The 18,061-nt window shown below is 41.2% G+C and overlaps 2 long non-coding RNA genes across 2 annotated transcripts; one reads left to right on the top strand and one right to left on the bottom strand.

Annotated features, from left to right (window-relative positions):
• Positions 1-2,211: 2,211 nt before the first annotated feature.
• Positions 2,212-7,044, top strand: LOC104147172 (uncharacterized). The gene is made up of 3 exons (XR_011139588.1): positions 2,212-2,459; positions 3,678-3,982; positions 5,424-7,044. It is a non-coding gene; the product is annotated as an uncharacterized lncRNA (long non-coding RNA).
• LOC104147171 (uncharacterized) lies at positions 5,317-17,960 on the bottom strand. The gene is made up of 4 exons (XR_694860.2): positions 17,873-17,960; positions 16,074-16,154; positions 11,680-11,874; positions 5,317-6,270 (listed from the first exon to the last, which is right to left on the bottom strand). It is a non-coding gene; the product is annotated as an uncharacterized lncRNA (long non-coding RNA).
• Between the last annotated feature and the right edge of the window lie 101 nt (positions 17,961-18,061).

Genomic DNA, 18,061 nt, shown 5'->3' with positions numbered 1-18,061 from the left:
ACTGAACAAAATGTGCTGGGCAACTTTGCCAATGGGGAATCTGGTTTTCATGCTTAGAGAGAAGAGAGAAACAAAGAAAGAAAGAAAGAAACAAACGAACACCTCTTTCTCTTTCCTAGCTGCTGTAATATTTTTTTCCTGGGAAAAAATACTTAGGGAACCAAGAGAAAATGAGCTATGCAAATGCTATGGGCAAATGCTGGCCACTTCCACTTCCTCTTTGAACTCCTGTTGCTATTTTGCCTAACTGCTGCTTTTATTTCCTCATGACAGCTTCTGATGGCGCACGTGCTTACCTTAACTAGAAGGTAAATATCAGAAATGAAACTGCCTATCTCAAGGTTCACTTCTATACCAAAAGTGTTTCAGATTTATTCTGAGATGAGACACAGTGAGATCTGACCCCACAAGAGATGAGGTCCCATGACAAGGATGCATTTGGTCCCATGACAGAGGAGAAGTTAAGGGACTGTGCTACTGCTGGGAAGTCTGCAAACTACCCAGGCTGTCTGAACAGGGGCCCCACGACATAGCACAGTCCTTTCCCCAGAGCCGGGCACTCCATTACTCCATCCACCAGATATTGTTGTCAGAGTGTCCAGTTAAGTGTATTTCTTAATGTGGTGAGTATGGGGTTTACCTCTTGAGGGATCTGCCCCTGCCTTCACTGGCTGTAAGTTGTAGGTTATGTTCTTACAACCATTCTTACACCAGTGGTTTCCTGCATCAGAGAAAGAAAGGGAAGATGCTGTTGGTCTGATGGACCAGCTCTACTGGTACACTGTTCTCTCTCCTACCCATCCGGCTTACTGCATTGCATCCTTTGACTTGCCATTAGTTGCCATTAGTAAGGACTTGAGGTGGTGCCACACAGCTCTCTAAGGATGTCAGAGAACATGTCACTGAGGATGATGGCAAGCTAGCTGGGTTGTTTGTTTTATTTCTTTAAAGGCAGAGATAACAAATTCCTCTGTGGACAGAACAAGAATAGACAAAACAGAACAGGTGGAAAAATTTCAAATGCAAGAAAGTTCTAGGCCTGTACAAAAAGACCATCCTTTGAGCAATACACACAAGATACTGAAGACAGGTTGCCTGCAGATATAAAGACCTGGATTGAATCCTAAATCAGTCAGCTAGGGGAGCAAAAGGGTAACTGACCTAACCAAGGAGCAGCTGGTTAAAAGATTGCCTAAACATGCAGGTAGGCATCCATCAGACGTTCCCAGGAATTAGGGACTGAATTCATTAACCCACTTCCTGGTCCTTCAGGATCAGGGTCTTGAGCCAAATGGCACATGCAGTAGTACAGGCACTGAGCTGCAAATGCTGAATATTTAAAATGTGTTTGCCCTAATCCCAGCAGCAGCAAGGAAGGTATCGAATCTGAGAGGCCAGAGAAATCTCAGGCTGCAAAGGAACCTGCAGAGCATCTGAGGAGGCACTGCAGGCTCTGTTAGTGGGGAGTGCTTTGTGCAGAGTCATGATATCTGCCTGCAAGGTTGCCATTTGCTTGTTATACACCTTGTTAAATCAAGTGTGTAATGCAGGAGAGCATAACTTGGTCCACTGTGAGCAAGAATTTCACTTTTTAGTTTGAGACCTTTCTGAAAATGGACTACTTCTAGTTGTTTATTTTCCTCTGAGTTCCTTCCCAGGCTTATTTGCAGTTTCTGATAGGCAAGCAGTGACAGTCACAGCTCTGCCATAAGAATATTTCTCTTACTTCTTAACAGGTGGTCACAGGCATGTTAACATCTAAACGTCATCTTATATGTGTTTTTACGTTGTAATAGATCTAAATAAAAGAGCAGTGATTTTTATTTTGCAGCACTCAGTTTTAATGAGGGACGCGTCACAATTACAGATATACAGCACACGCTGTCGTAGCACGTTTTTAAGAACGAAAGCAAATGAAACAGGACTTCCTCCTCTCTCTCCCCCCCCCCCCCCCGGCACCTGAATGCATAATTACAATAGCTCCGTATGGGTGGGGATAGTTTCATGATTTTTTTTTTTGGTGACAGCAGCGTGTGCCGAACGGCTCTCTGGAGGCACCAGCGCTGCCCTTCGGCGGCAGAGGGAACGCGCCTGGGAGCCGCTCTGCCCGCCGCCGCGGGGCCGCGGCGCTGGGCGGCGCTGGGCAGCGCGGGGCTGGGCGGCGCTGGGCAGCGCGGGGCTGGGCGGCGCTGGGCAGCGCGGGGCTGGGCGGCGCGGCGCGGCGCGGCCCGCCAGCACCGCCCGCAGGCAGCGCAGCGCCGCGGCGGCCCGCTGCCCCCGCCCCGGTGTCCTGCGCGCTTTGCTGCTGCCTCCGTGCGTTTAATCCACAAGATTAACGCGACTGGCGGGAGCGGCTGCGAAGGGCGCAAGAGCCCCCGGTTCTTTGCAAGAAGGGCCTAGATAAGGACAGAAGGACAGGCCTCGACGGACAAAGCGTAGTCTTGCCACCGTCAACTGGGGTTAGTTATGTCACGTCATGAATGCACATTTTTTTCCTACCAAAATGTATTGAAAGTTCATTTACTGAAAGATTTTCCTTGCAGAGCACATAACTTCATGGTTTCTGTTACAAATGTACATTTTTTTAATTAAACGCTGGAGGCAGCAGAAACATAGCAAGTGACAAAATAAGATGCTTAATATCCTTGCTTGATTGCAGATAAGCTATAAATCAGATTGCCTCTCGTTAGTGAAGCAGAAACGGTGGGGATAAGTGAGCGCCTGAATATAACAAAACAGCTAAAATTGCTGCTTTCTCTAGAGCAAATGTAGCCTTTTGGGAGAGTGCAAGAAATCCCATCTGTGTTTCTGAAACTCTGAAGTTAATTTATAGCAGGCATCTCTGTATTTACTGTAAAGGGACATTTCTGTGTTGCAAAACAACATGTTGCAATGATGAAAAATAATCTAAATCCTCTCATCCAATTAAATCCAAGAGGTTTTCTACCTGCAAAAGTTCTGTTTAAGGTTTTCTTTTGCATCAGGCTTCAAACCTGACTCTGCTTTTTAAAGTGAGTTTCATTACACATATTAACAGCTGTTCACACAGGAAGCTGAGACAGGAAGCTAGGAAGTTTTGACTTTTATAACAAAAGTATATGTGTATGTAATATGTGTAGGTATATGTAATTTATAATTCTTTGCAGTTCATGTTAAATGTGAGGTGGACTCAAACTGGAATCAAAATTGGAACATGATTCTGAGATGATGAAAATGAATATATGATTTGATACAGAATATCTGATGGGAAGCCAGGGGAACACAATACTTGAGTTCAGTTTACAGCAGCTAAGCATCCCTGCTTCAAATTATGACTGGAACCAGGCCAGAAAACACAGACGAAAATGTGGATGCGAATTTCCCCAAAGTTCAGTGTGCAGTTTGGGTCCATCACAAAGATAAGTTGGGAACTAGATTTGAGTCTAAACTTTTTTGAAGTGTAGAAAGTCTCCAGTCAAATGTTACTCTGTAAAAATGTGAAAAGGCAGGCAGCACAGGCAAGGCTGAGGCATTGTGATGCTGTTGTTTTACATTTGACTGTAAAGAAGTAATATGTCTGTTTTTTCTTGTAATACTTGGCCTTTTAATTGACTGAGAGCTTCTCCTGACATCAAATGCTCTGCTGGTATCGAAAATCCCCTTGAAGAGCTGTTACCTCCTTTTGCCCTCAAACGCAGACAACAACTGTGTTATGAGAATGCAGAAAACGTGGAGTCATTCAGGCAACTGAGGACGCGAAAACAAAGCAGCGAGGCAGGGCCGGCGCAGAGGAACCACAAAGCAGGGCACTGTCGCTGCTCAAGAGTTCAGGGCGGAAAAATGTTTCGGGAATGCGTATGCGATTAACCCGCCTGTGCTCACTGTTGGCCGGCGCTGATCGATAACGCTGCAGCAGAGGCTCCCAGTGACGGCAAGCAAAACAAAACATGCATTCACGGGAGCAGCGCCATTCGAGAGCACGCACTTCCCAGTTAAAATGAAGGTCAGTCATAAATTACAGCTCTGATTCCCTCGAGATTTCACTCGCTTGCTCTGTTTTGGCAGTTTAAGACTCCTTTGATATTTGAGCGAGGCCTTTCCCTTAGCACATCTGATCTTGATTACAGTTTATGGCACTGGTAATTCTTTACCTCCCTAAGGCAGCAGTTTTGAGAAGAGAGAGGCAAGCTTAGCAAGTACTGTATGGCTCTTCAAGAGCGAGGCACATTGTACAGTATTTTAACCATTTCTCCATTTTATAACCATGTCTCTTCCACCTTGATCAGCCTTGCACACAGCAGCACTAATACTGAGCTCCTCCTGCAGCAGCACCCCATGTCCATCAGTGAAATCACTGTGTCTGGAAGCAGAAAAAAATCAGGTCGTGTATTTTGGTATCTAAACACCGAGTTCTGAACAAGCCAAACATAAAGCCGTGGCTTGGGTAGGTAATTTTAGATGCTTTCTGTTTCCTGGTGAACACAGAGTAATGAGGTATCAGTAACTAGCAGAGTTTTCCTTCTGGCGGCACAGCGTCCCATCTAGGCCTCGGAGGTCACAGTCACCACTTCTGTCCCACTTTACAAAACGAGCGTTCTTGCTCGACTTCTGGGATGCAACTTTCTAAAAAGAGGGTACATTTCCAAATGAATCAACTTTGTGCCAGTCAGAAGCGCCAACATGCTAATCCAAGAATACACCGAGGCTTTGCGCAAGGCCATGGGATGGGTGAAACTGGGCCTTGTACTGCTTTCCCATATATGCAAAAGACAGAGGCAAACGCGTTACCCAGCCAAGAGTACACTGTTGGCAGCATTTCGTACAGTGTGAAGGCGGCAGAAAAAGTTGGATACTGATATGCTTTTGTGACATTTTAAGGCTATGGGTGGTGTGAAGCATTTTGTTACAGAGTTAATTATCATTGCCATAAGATTCTTCACGTCAATTTATAGCATATACTTCATTCCTTTATTTCTTTCACTTCTCTGGTTGGGTTACACAGTGAGTTTCTCAGCTTTGTTGGTGCCTTTCAGAGAGTTTGCCGGAGCTTTTACAATGTAGAGGGCTACTGAATATGAATACTTTTGAAACTCTGGCATGGTTAGTCTGCCATGAACAAAAAGTATTCATTATCGAATTGGGGGGAGGTTACTTACAAAATGGTTCAATTGCCTTTCAGGCACTACAGATGCCATCCCGTTATCAAAGATGTGATGGGTACGACTCTTTTTGTAAAGGTGACGATAAACATCACAGTGGGCAGTGTAGGCAGCTGAGAACTTTTGAAAGGTTAGCGCTTTGATTCTGGTGCCTAGCAGAAAGACAACAGACAGAATTGCCAGTAATCTTATATTAAGAGTTTGCTTGTCTAAAACATTTTTAAAAGTATAAAAGCATTTTTAAATATGTTTACATGTATTTTAAATGTATCTTCTGGAGTGCAGTAGAACTTCCCCAATACACACTGTATTTTGCCATGAAGACACGAAGGAAAAGAACAATGAATAAACTCATAACATTTTCCCGGAAAGAAGGAAATTTCAGTAACTCCTCATATATAATTTTTTCTAAAAGCAATGCAAAACCTGCATGGTGCAGGAGAGGAACAAAGCAGTACCAGCTCTCACTAGGCCAGTGACACACTGAACCTGCTCAAGGAGCATTTTATAAGCAAAAACTCAACCCTAGGAAACGCTGAGAGAGATCCAAGAGGGAATTTTTCTCTTTGCTTCACTATTATTACTTTTAGACCTTCAGTATTACCTTGGAACGAACAACTTGTGGGGAACACCACATGAAGAGAGAAGTGGTTTATTCCTGTAATGCTTCCATACGTTTTCACGGTGCTCCTGAGAAGCAAAGATGAATAGTGACTGGTGCGAGGCTCTCCGGCCTGCGCGGCTAGCCGGGAGCGGGGAGGCCCAGCTCGCTCCGCGCGGCCGCAGCCGGGGCCGCTGCCCAGGCTCCAGTGGCAAATGCTGCACAGGGTGAGCGCTCCTTCGGCTTTCTCTCGTAAATCAGCCTCATTTTTCTAATGGAGAGAGCTGTGTCCTTCTGCTTCAAGTCATCCTGGTTTACAGAGACAAGGAAGTAAATCAGAAAGAACAATGCCGGCTTCCCCTGCGCCACAGACAAAGGGGCAGCAAACAATAGGCCGGATTCTGCTCTCTGCTACGGCTCCAGGAGGAAAGCAGGATGGCGCGGCACAGGGCAGCCTTACTTGGCACAAGGCACAGTTACTCCAGATCAGAAAGTGACAAAGCTGGAATCAGAGTCTGGTCTAAGCAGCATCTGCTGAAGTAAAAAGCAAGATGAAATACAGGGTAAAGTCACATTACGTTCAAGATTCTACAGGAATGTTGCTAAAGACAGAAAAAGATGGGGATAAAAGACTTTGCAACGCCCGTTTAAGCAACTAATGGTTTATATGCCCTTTAAATGCAATCCTGACCTGAGCTGTGACAGTAGGTTCAAGTCCTAGTTTTATGCCTCTGGATTATTTTTAGAGTGAGAAGACAGATAGATTTTTGTTTCTCAGTTAAAACTCCTAAAAACTTGGCCCTGAAAATGATGCATTCTAGTTCCTTCTCTTCTTCAGTATTAGTTGCAGTCTTTTTGCAGCCATGAACACTAGAAACTTGTTCTTCTGTTATGAAAATTACAGTTTTCATTTACGACATGAATCCGGGAACTAAGGCTTTAAGCAAACCATGAAATACCATGAGACTTACTATGAAATTGTAAGAGCCAGCTACGTGCAGCCCTATGCATTGTTTTGTGTATTTTCATCATATTCCCTCCTATGATCCCCTCTCTGTGATGACTGAAATGAATCATCCACGTCTAGATCTCATGTTTTGATGCCTGCAAACCTCCTTGCCATTGTTTGTGCCAAATTAAAAACAGCTGTCAAGAATAATTCTGGAATGGCATAAAAAATTATCTGTATTTTGCTGATGAGGATTTTATGTTATTGTGATAATGTATTCTTTGTGTTCGGTACTAAATTTATATGTTTTTCAGTTAAAAGAAATTAAAAAGCAAGACAATTTTGGCAGTTCTTGTGACATCCTCCTCTCAGGAAAATTCTTCTCCCTCTCTCCAGATGTTCTCAGAAACTTCTCCGTTCTTTTCCAACATCAGTTTTACACAGATCTCTTTATCCAGTATATTTAATTCTATCTTTACTCTCCAGTAAAGCTCCAGTTTGAGAAGCTATTCCATTTCTAAATCTTCTCTTCAGTCTCCAGATAAGCGTTGCGATCACCTTTTTGGCCTTTTGGACTCTGAAGGAAGCTCCCTACATATTCAAGAAACCTTCTCTTCAGTCGTCTTCCCATATTTCACCACATTGGGAGATCACCTAGACCCCCCCCCCCTTGACACCCAAAGGGGCCCTGCCTCTTTCTCTCAGTGCTCCCATGCTCCGTCCCCAGCCGAGCTCTCTGCCGGCAGGAGCAGGAACACATCCGGCTCCTGGGCACGCACTCCCTGGGAGCTGGGGGCCCATCCCGAGGCATCCCGCAGGGGCTGCCAGCGTCCACCAGCCCAGGAGCCCCAGAGCACCTCCAGACCAGACCGTGCTCCTCCACTGCTGGGTCACAGCAGGGCTGCGCTGGAAGGAGCTGCCCTGCCACAGCTGAGTGACCCACTGCTGCTGCAGGAAGGGCGTAATGGTGCCAGAGGTGCCAAGAGAGTCACGTAAAGAGAAGGAATTGTGCACTACTGCATTTATAACCATGGGTTACAAGGGTGCCTTTTTTAAAGCCATCATAACAGCGCTTTTTTGGCTGACGCATAATGCGGGGTGGAATTTGCAGCAAGATATCGAGTATGAGCAGCATTCAAAAAAGCATGCAGTAGGCCAAACACAAAGTGTTAGACTAAGTTATCTTAAAAAATCTAGAATTATTTTATTTGCCTTTTATTTTTGAGCCTTGTAGGTTTACGTCTTTTTGTTTTCTACTTTCCCTTTACAAAGAACCGAAATATAACTTTAAGGGGGTGGAGCAGCAAAGACAATATCTTGATTTCAGGAGCTGGGCCTTTCAGAAATGCGCGAACAATCTTGCAACCTATAGTAAAGTCCAGAGAGTTGGAGAACAGCGCACGAGACTCACTAGTTTTCAGTGAGCCTTGCGGTATAAGAGTCACACTTGGGCATTTATTAAATTCTTAATATTACCTTAAAAATCATCATTCCAGAATGTTAAAATTAATTTTGTTAACTTCTTTGCTCCATAGATGTTTCACTACTGCTACCATGCAGGAAACAGCACTAGAACCAGGTGTTACAGATGCAGAAATTCAGCAGTTTGCAGTTCAGTAACGCTGCACAACTATTTTATTCTCTGTTGTTGTCAGGGGTTTTGCTCGTGTTGATGACACTATTTTAACTACAAATTAATGTGCGAGCTCCTGATGTAATAGAATCAAAGAGCATAGGTAGCATCAAATCAAATAGCTTAAGCAGCATATTGGATAGATTCACACACATATATATTTACTTTTATTTACACTTCATCCAAAGCAGAAACATAGAAGACACTGCCAAGTCCTTCTGACTGCCTTGGAGAAGGTTGGTTTTTTTACAGCATGTCTAGTCTTCATTTATTTAAATCTTAAAGCTGCTCTCTACCAACATCCACCAGATGGCAGCTTGCGCCACGATCTGTGCGGAAAGTCCGGCTCATCCCTAAGAAGTGGGAAGGAGGCGTCTGGGGAACGGAGGCCGAGCTGCGCTCTGCAAGCACTTTACTTAGCATCTCTCCTGACGCGTGAATTCAGAACGTAGCTAAAAACTTGCAGGAACGGGAGAAAAGCGTTTCTAAAAGCACAAAGGTAACAATGCATTCGTGGCCCGAGACCTCTAGACTGCCACAGACCTCCCTTTTCAACAGTAAAACTATTGCAAAGTTAACAAGCAGCCACCTCCTGCCTTATTTGGATTCAACTGTTTTTTCTTAAAGGTTTTCTTTCAGGTTTTGGGCCAAAGCAAGGGCACATGCAGCCCTGATGATAGGAAAGAGCACAGGGCGACCGGAGTTTTGGGGGACGCAGGAGCAAGGCTGCTTCAACCAGGAACGCTCCACATCCAGTGTTCCACTAGCCAAAATAAAAGATATTTGAGAACCCTGTAAAACATTTGGCAGTGTGTTTCCCACCAAATAATCAAATGCATAAGTTATTCAAAATAAAAGCTTTCATGCAAGGCAATAAGGGAAGATATTGGATTTAAGTCCACAGAAGTAAATCCACACCTCATTGTGTTCGGTAGGCGTTGACTTCACCAACATCTGAAACTATAAAATATATACATTGGCAACATATGAGTTAAAAGGGCCATCTTAATGTCTGAGAACCAAGCTTTGTTCTAGCTACACCAGTGTAATAAGGCACAGTCTTTTACTAAGCCTGTGAGAAAACAGATACAGATAAATTTCATAGCTATATCAGTACACTTCATTATCAAGCTCTTCTGAAGTAAGAACTGTGTTTTAAAATAAAGATATCTAAGGCAGAATTCTTGTTTAGGACAGGCAATATTTACAATCAAGAAACTGCACACAGGAGTGCAGCTACTGGCAAAATAATTGGTCCAAAATGACAAGAAAACACAGCATTTTGTTGCTTCCCCTTCACCTTTAATGGCTGCTGGCTTTTAAAATTTGCATGATGAAATTAGCCTTCTGAAGGCAAAAAAATAGAGCTCCCATGCGGCAGCTTTGCCTGCTTCCCATGTGGAATTGTTTTTTCTTGGGGCAGATTATTCCATATATTACTATTCATACCTTTAAAGGTAAAGAGAATTCTTTCCCTGCTCAGTCCCATGATGATAAAGGAAGGAGGGAATAAAAAAAAAAAAGTATATTTTAAAAGCATTCCCTCCCTTGCTGCTTTTACAAGAAAGCCTGCTCAATTCAGATCAAGGCAGGTAGTTTTGTCCTTTTGTGTTTTCTCTCCTGTTTGATGGAGGTGAGTACCAGACACTGCCCTGCCCCATATTCTTTCCCTACAATATCAGAAATCTGCCTCTCCCTTGTCAGAGTCCAAATGATGCATGCTAATAAAAGAAAATAGAATTCTCTCTGCTTTGGGGGAGGCAGGTTGTCACCAAGATCTTGCTATCAGTTAATAAAAATAAACCCATACGCGATCAGCAGGATTTTAGCTAGTTTGAGAAAAACTGAGCAACTGTCCTCTTTCAAAAACTGTTTGCATTTGCTCAACATAGACAGTGCAAAAATTAATTGTTCCTTAAAATGTTATAAAATTCTATGCAGAAAGTGTTGGTACCCAGAGATTTCACAGCGTGCCAACATTTAATTGCCTCTCTTTCCCCTCTGCTGATGAAGGCATCTGCAGTGCTTACCTCTAGGGCACCTTACTGGGTAATACCTTTGTAAAACAGAGCAGGATTACAAAGAAAACTGCAGAACACATATGATGCCTTAATGTAACTTTTTGTAAGTAACCTTGCTGCGAATATACTCCTGCCCTCTCTTAGTATGCATTGATTATTTTGCAATACAGGTCATACTCAGAGCTTTGAAGATCTGCATAGCTGACCTACAATGGCTTCCTCAATGAGATCACTGATCTGCAAGCTCCAGCATTATACCCTTTATCCTCTTTTAAAATTCAAGTTATAGTCTTTTCCGAGACCAGGTACAGTCATTTCTGAAACAAATTCAAGTCATTCTGATACTATCGCTATACTAGTGATACTATTTAAATCACAGCATCGCATACAGACCTTATTTATTTGCAGAAAACTGCAGACAACCACTGAATTTGCTGAGATAAGGATTTTCTCATTGACAGAGGGAACTTCTATTTTTTTTAATCTTCACAGTAGATCAGGGAGATGAAAAGTAACAGTCTATCAGTCTTTACTGTACAGCTAGATGACCTTCACCTGCCATTAATAAAAGTGGAAGCAAGGTGAACAATGAGATACGTCCGTGTCTCTAACCTAAAATCTAGTCTTTTTAGGATGTGTTCTTCATAGCATGCAACTCCTCTCAGACCAAACGTCCATTCCTTCCTCTACCATCGGACATTCTTCTGTTGAACCATAACTTTTTGTGGCACTATCAAACTGAGTGAACTCTGTTTATCTTTGCTTGCAAAGTCTTCCAAGTGTGCCAGAATAAGCCTGGACAGTACGAAGATACTGGAAATTATCTCTGACCCACCAAGTGGCAGAAGAGTAGCTTACTGGTCAGCAGCTTAAGATAACTGAAAACATCGTAAGCAAGGGGCTAGGAAACGAGATTACTGCAGGAAGAAGTAGTAAGATAACACTTAGCAAAAGCTACTGCAGCAGGAAGAGGCCAACAGTGGTATAAATGCAAGTTTAAATAGTAGCAAGGGTGCGTCAGGGATACTGAAAGGCAGAAGGTGCACAGTCTAACACAAGTTCTTAATGACCCACTTGTTAAAGCTGTCCTTTCTAATGGCAAACAGTATTGAAACACTAGATAGTTTTCTACCAAGAACAATCTACACTTCTAAATTAATATAATTTTTATTTTTTTATTATCGTGATATGCACCTTATATTTATGCGCACATTATATTTATACACACAGATATAAATATATAAATAAATACTGCAGTCAGGTGTCACCTGTTCTGTATAAAACTTCTCCCTATAGAAGAGCTCCACCTACCTATCTCACTCCAGTTCTCCACTTACCGTGCTGTTTGAATACCATTAGCCCAAAGCAGGAGCCATGCAGTCTGTTGCTGTGGTATACGGTCAGATATGGACCAAAATCCAGATCATCAACTGTATTTAAACACCAAAGAGCCTTGATGTCTAGAAATCCTTTTGAGGATCTTGGTGCAAGTACCTGGTGGTCTTTATTTGCAGGAAAGTCTCTGTGTATAACTGACAGTTTAAAAAAAAAAAAAAACCCACAACTGTTACAATAACATAGACCAATAAGAAATCTGATAAAAGTGAGACAAACAACCTGGTCTTTGAAGACAAGTTATCTGAACAAGGTTCGACTTTTGGAAGGTAATTAATCCAACACTATCACTAAAAGAGCTTTCCGCTTTTGTGACCCATCTCCTATAGGACACAGCCAGTTCCCAAACACCTGTGAGTACAGGCTTGGAGAAAGCAGCTCTGGAAAGTGCTGGTAGCTGTTCCAGGTACTGTGCAAGGAGGGGAGAAACGAGTAATACTGTAAGTACCATCACGATGCTGCATGAAATGTGTTTAATAGCAAAAAATGTGCATCTACTCAGTTATTTCTATCCCTTCCCCCAACACACAGGTTGAGAATGCCTAATCCATGACAAATGCCAAATGAGACATGAAGTCCTGGGAAGCAGTCCAGTCAGAGCCCTGAGCTGAAGTTGAGAAAACAAAGCCTGCATTCCCAGATCTGCCCCTGATTTTGGGTAGACTGCTACCGAGCGGCACAGTCTATCAAAGGGATAAAGATAATAACATTCTCTGTAAGGTACTTTGTTGATTGGAAACACTATTTTTGTTTATTTATTCATATGCTTGGTATTTTTAAAGAATTTTTAAAATAAAAAAAAAGAATGGCATAAAACCAAATTTTTTTTCATTTAAACTGCTGCCCTAGAGGTAGCTTCTTCCTGACATTCCGAAGAAAACCTGTACGTTCACATGAGGGATGTGAACGTGTATGCAGAGTGCCAAAGCAAAATGCCATGGGAGGACTCAATGGAATATATCATTTAAACAAATGCAAAAGTAGATTAATGACAGCATTATAATGCATTTTTTCCAAATCACACAAGCAACACTTGTTGCAACTCATTTGAACTAACAAGTGGATTCATGAAACTTCCAACAGGACTGAAGAATTAGACACAGCATCCTCCCCGACCGCTAACATGAAGTATCCATTCCTTTTATGCTAGCCAACAGCTCTTGCTGAAGGACTAATATTTAATAAAAAGTACCTTGCGTTCGTCAACAGCACCAAGTAATCCCACTTATTATTGCAGGAAAAACAGCACAAATCTCTATTTAACAGAATCTATTAACAACCAACTGCATAAAGAGGCATCCAAAGAATTCCTCCTACTTTTTTGTTTTTAAACATCTTACTCTTAGATTATGATTCAACTCTTGAATACTAACTACATAAAAAAGGCATCATGGGAGTCTTTAATTACTGCATTGATTTTCAGCTCAGGTGGTCTCCAGACAGACACATGTAGCTTGTCCCCCCCCGATGACCTTTTCAAAATTACTATAATATGATAAGGTTTTTTTGTCCTCTTTCAAAATCATATTTTTGTAAGATTAAACTACAACACCTAGCTACTTTTCACAAAAATCCCATAAGCTAGAGCTATGAATGACCAAATAATATATAGTTCCCTCTTCTGCAAGTCTGAACCTCTCCATCTTGTTATATTAATAGCCAACTTGCAAGTAAGTCGTGCCACCTGCACACATCTGGATTTTAGTAAAGCTAGATATTGAATGAAACTATCTCAAAAAAAAAAAAATTGAGAAAGACAACAACCAAGGATCACCCTGAGGCAACCAAAATTAAAGTCAGATGTATAAAGCAGTGAGGGGCAAAGAATAAAATAGCCCATTTGCAGATTAAAAAAAAAAAAAAACAGGTAGATCAATCACCTGAGAAGGAGCCACAGTGCCTGACCCCTACCTGCACAATCATCAGCAATTACTGACAAAGCAATTGGAACACAGACTGAACCAATGGCTAATTTGTCCTTCCCCTAGTAAGGAGGAGGAAAAATCTACATCTGTACTTAAATACACACACATATTTAAGCTAAATGAACTCGTTGATTTTAGGAAAACTTAAATAATCATCTAATAAAAAAACATCAAAGCAATCAAAGTTAAAGCATTTATTAATACATCCTCTTCGCTCATTAATGAAAAATGAAATAAAATCCCGGTTTTTCTCTGCTCCCCTGAGAGAAAAAGAAACCCTTATTAAAAGAAAAAAAACAACCTCACCTGCCCAAAAACTGTTGCATCTGCCTCAGACATAAAAACCCATTAGTCCAGGATGTACTCCAAGCTAAGAATAACCTCAGCAATTTGCACAAGCCCTATCTTCTAACTCAAATTTTTTCCTAACAAGTAAAACCTTCTAACGAGTATTAGATATCTGATAAGAGGGTCTTCTGAACTGGACTCATCCACATGAGGAATTAAATGTGGATAGTTGATCCTTTTACTATCAGCTTTTTGAATGTTTTTGCTCCAGAATAAGTGTGTCTTGTCCCAACTCAGCTTAATCCACTTAATTCATCTGGAATAAAACACACTTATACTACAGCAACAGCTAGGTGGAACGGACGTATTTAATTCTGGAACTGTAATCTAAGACCCAGTCATCTGGATTTAGATTACATGATGCTTCATCATTTGAATGGCCAACCCTTTTGGTGTCTGAAATTGTACCTAGTCTGAGGGAACAAGTCTCTTGCATTTGCCAAGTTCACAGCCAAAAACCTGACATTCTTGTCTAAATTCCTCCAAGGTTTAATATGACATACATGCTGAATGCATCCAATACACCGACAGTATTTTGGGTTCTTTACAAAACACAGTTGTTTACTGATTCCTTTTCTGCAGAGAGCTGCTGGGGTAAGTAAACAATGATAACATGCCCTGTGTGAACTTGGCAGCGCGCGTACCTGGCAAACAGTTGACTCCTGTCTTTTTTTCTCACTTTATGAGGATTCAAAGTTGCAACTCTCTCCTCACAAAACGCTGCTCCATTTGGGTCCTGTGCTATTCTAGACAGAGTGCTCTGCATCCCCTCCTGTTGGAACTGACCACAACATAGCTGAGAAACTGGCAAGTTTTTGGGGTCAGAAGAAGTTCAGAAAGAAACCAAAAAGTAGGTTGCCTCAGTAGCTTGTTAGTGTAATTAAAGGACAGGGGAGAGTCCTCGCTTCTGGTCAACCTCAGATGATTTCCAAAATTTGGTTGGGCAGCAGAAGCTGTGGGCAGAGGCTCAACAAGCGCACTTGAAGCCAAACCTGAAATTAAGAGGAGGCCCACCGTGATTCTTATCACACACCCTTGTGATCTGCTCTTCCCACACAAGAGCTCCAAATCCATGTTCTCTCCTGATTCTCCACCCCACAAATTAGGACCTATCACAGGCCATCCACCTCTGTCACTGTATATGCATGAGCAGAAGCTGCAAGTGGAGGTACCTGAACTAACTAGCAAGCACCTCTGCAGAAAGTTATGGATTGTGACTACTTGTATGCAGGAATTTACCCAGTGGTTCACATAACCACCTCCACACAGAAAAATCACTTTCAACATACCACTCAAGAGCAGGGTTTTTTTTGTATCCACCATGTAACTCCATCATACAGAACAAACTTAAGTTTACTTGGCAGGAGTCAGCACTCAAGTATTTTGAAAAGCCGGTTGATCACTCGAGTTACATGCCCTATGTACATATTTGTTTGATATTGTCAGTCGGAAACTAGGTGCAAGTGCCACAATGTTATTTCAGGAAATGAGTCTGGTGCTCTGGATGCATCTCACTGGGGCTTTGAATCAAATGCAGATGCTTTGCAAACCAGTACGAGTTTCTAAAAAATGTGTCTCCTCAAATTCTGAATAAGCTAGAAGACACTTAGCACTTTGGTAACCTGAACTTGTCATTATGGCTTCTAGCTTGCAAATGCTCAAGTAATTTATTGGATCTAATCCTCAGTTATGTACAAAAAACAATATAGAAGATCTAGCCGGGAATAAATGAGATGCTTAAATTTATAACCTGTCTTACTTCAGATAAACTTTCCTTTGCAGGCCAGCCCTACAGAGTCACAGTAAGCTCCAGTTTATCACTTCTGCTCTAGCAATGTCTGTGTATTCATTTTTTTTTTTCTAAATATTCTATTCTAAACAAACTGAAGCTGTTCAAGAAAAGCTATTTATGTGAGGAGGTATATTACTTGAAAAAAATTACAGAAAGCTATGCATTAAAAAAGGCTTACCACTTGAATAATGATACAATAAATTCATTTGTGCCAATGCAGAATATTATGGCAAGAACTATTTTTGAGTAACAACTCGGTAGACGCACTTACCTCATGAGTGCCACACTCAGGAGTTATTCTACAAATAGCAAGCCGTAGAGATATACTGTGTATTGCTCTCCGTTTGTGAATCTGAGTTTAAATAGAAATTTTACAGACTGTGATTACTGCATGGAATTTTGACACCAGCTTTCTATTTGAAACCTGGGAAGCCCAGTGTGCTTAGATGACTAGACAGTCATTTTCCCTTGTTTTTGTAACTTAGAAAAGATGAAATATCTGAAGTCATTTAGTTTCGACATTGTAATAGCTTGATTTAGAGGCAATAAAGGTTGTAAAGTAGACTTCAACTTAAAAGGCTTAACACCACTTTAACTACCTAAACAGAGCAAGAGGATGCCCTATTCATACTATATGATTATTCTAAAACAAACCTGTAACTATTGTCTAATAGAGATGGACAATACAAGAATAAAACTGTATTGTGAACTCCCTATAACCGAAGTTTCCATGATACAAGTTCTTTTTCAGTAAGACAATTTTAAGCTCCCTTTCAGATAAGATGAAACAGCTTACACATTCAACTGTAAAACAAAAAGTCCTTGCTATTTAGATAGTATGTTTTCCTAAGACTTCCTATTTTGATGGTAGTTATGACTATAATCAGACTGAGTAAGGAGAAAATACCTCAATACATCCAGTCAAATCACCTTTTTTGCTATGAAAGAACAACATTTTTGCTTTTGTTTTTACTTCAATGCGAGTCATTGAAGACACTGAAGTAAAATTTGTTTTTATCTCAATATCGTGAATACAGCAGTGTTGCAACAATAGCAGTAACCCTGGCTTCACCTAATTTTATCACTTCAGCATTACTGAAGGTAAGGCAGGGGAAATGTTATACAGGTAAGTTGTTGATTAGCCCAGTCTCGCTCATCCCTCATGTTAAGTTTATTCAAAAGTTATAGCACGGCAATCAGAAGAACATAACATTTGCTTCACATAATTGGCGAAGAGCTATTACTGTCAGAAACTATTCATATACACATACCCTTTGCACTTGCACTTGAGAGATGCACAAGTTTGTTAAGATTAGATTTGCCCTTCTTTAAATTTAGTGACTAGCTATGGAATAAAGATTTAGGACTAGTAGTCAAATTTTTAAGTTAGTTTTGCTTAAAAACAAAGTTACTGCTGTAGTACCTGAACGAATAGGGCAAAATATATGCACATATACACACCAACACACAGAGAGGTTAAGTGCTAGAAATAGAAAACAAGATTAAATTGGGATTTCTGCCATGCTGTTACCTCCTCCCCAATCTCTAAATGAGATTTTATTTTAACCACACCTGTAAGAACACCTGACAGCTGCAGAACCCGTTCTAATCTCATTTTCTACTTTAGTTTGTATTTATTTCTCTCCATTTCGTGTTACTATTCTTGACAACCTTACTATAAACTTTTAGTATATCAGGACAGTGCTAAAGTGCACTAGAAATAAGGTTTCTAGCAGTTCTAGTATTGGCTTTTAGCTCTAATTATCTTCTTCGGCTTTATATTTAACACAATATTTTGATTAAATTCTACTATTTGTAAGATCATCTAGAGCTATTGAAATATTCATAGTCATCTTTTGATCATCTGTAAGTGGGTTAATTGGTCCCAGCTTACACAGTATAGATGCCTGCAGCACTGTACCCTGGAAGTAGAAAGCATGCACTTATGCCAAAACCAGTTTTTCACCATGACACAATTCTCTTCTAAAGAGGGTTCTGAATATACTTTCAGAAGATGAATTAATCTATATACAGTCTTATATCCTAAGATGTCCTGTGTTACTTTCTCACCTTACTGCTCCATTATTCCAGCTAATAGGAGTTGATTGTAAAGAGGGGCTTGCCTCTGTGCATGTGCCAAATGGAGAACACGCTCCTAAAGGAAGGAGATAAATAGTTTGTTTCTATTTGGCTCCTAACAGTTCAAAATAAATAGCAATACTTGTGCAGGGAAAACAAGTAGTATCTGATCTACACAGA

The sequence above is a fragment of the Struthio camelus genome, chromosome 2, assembly GCF_040807025.1.
Source record: "Struthio camelus isolate bStrCam1 chromosome 2, bStrCam1.hap1, whole genome shotgun sequence".
Lineage (NCBI taxonomy): Eukaryota > Metazoa > Chordata > Aves > Struthioniformes > Struthionidae > Struthio > Struthio camelus.
This window is presented reverse-complemented; position numbering and strand designations above follow the sequence as displayed.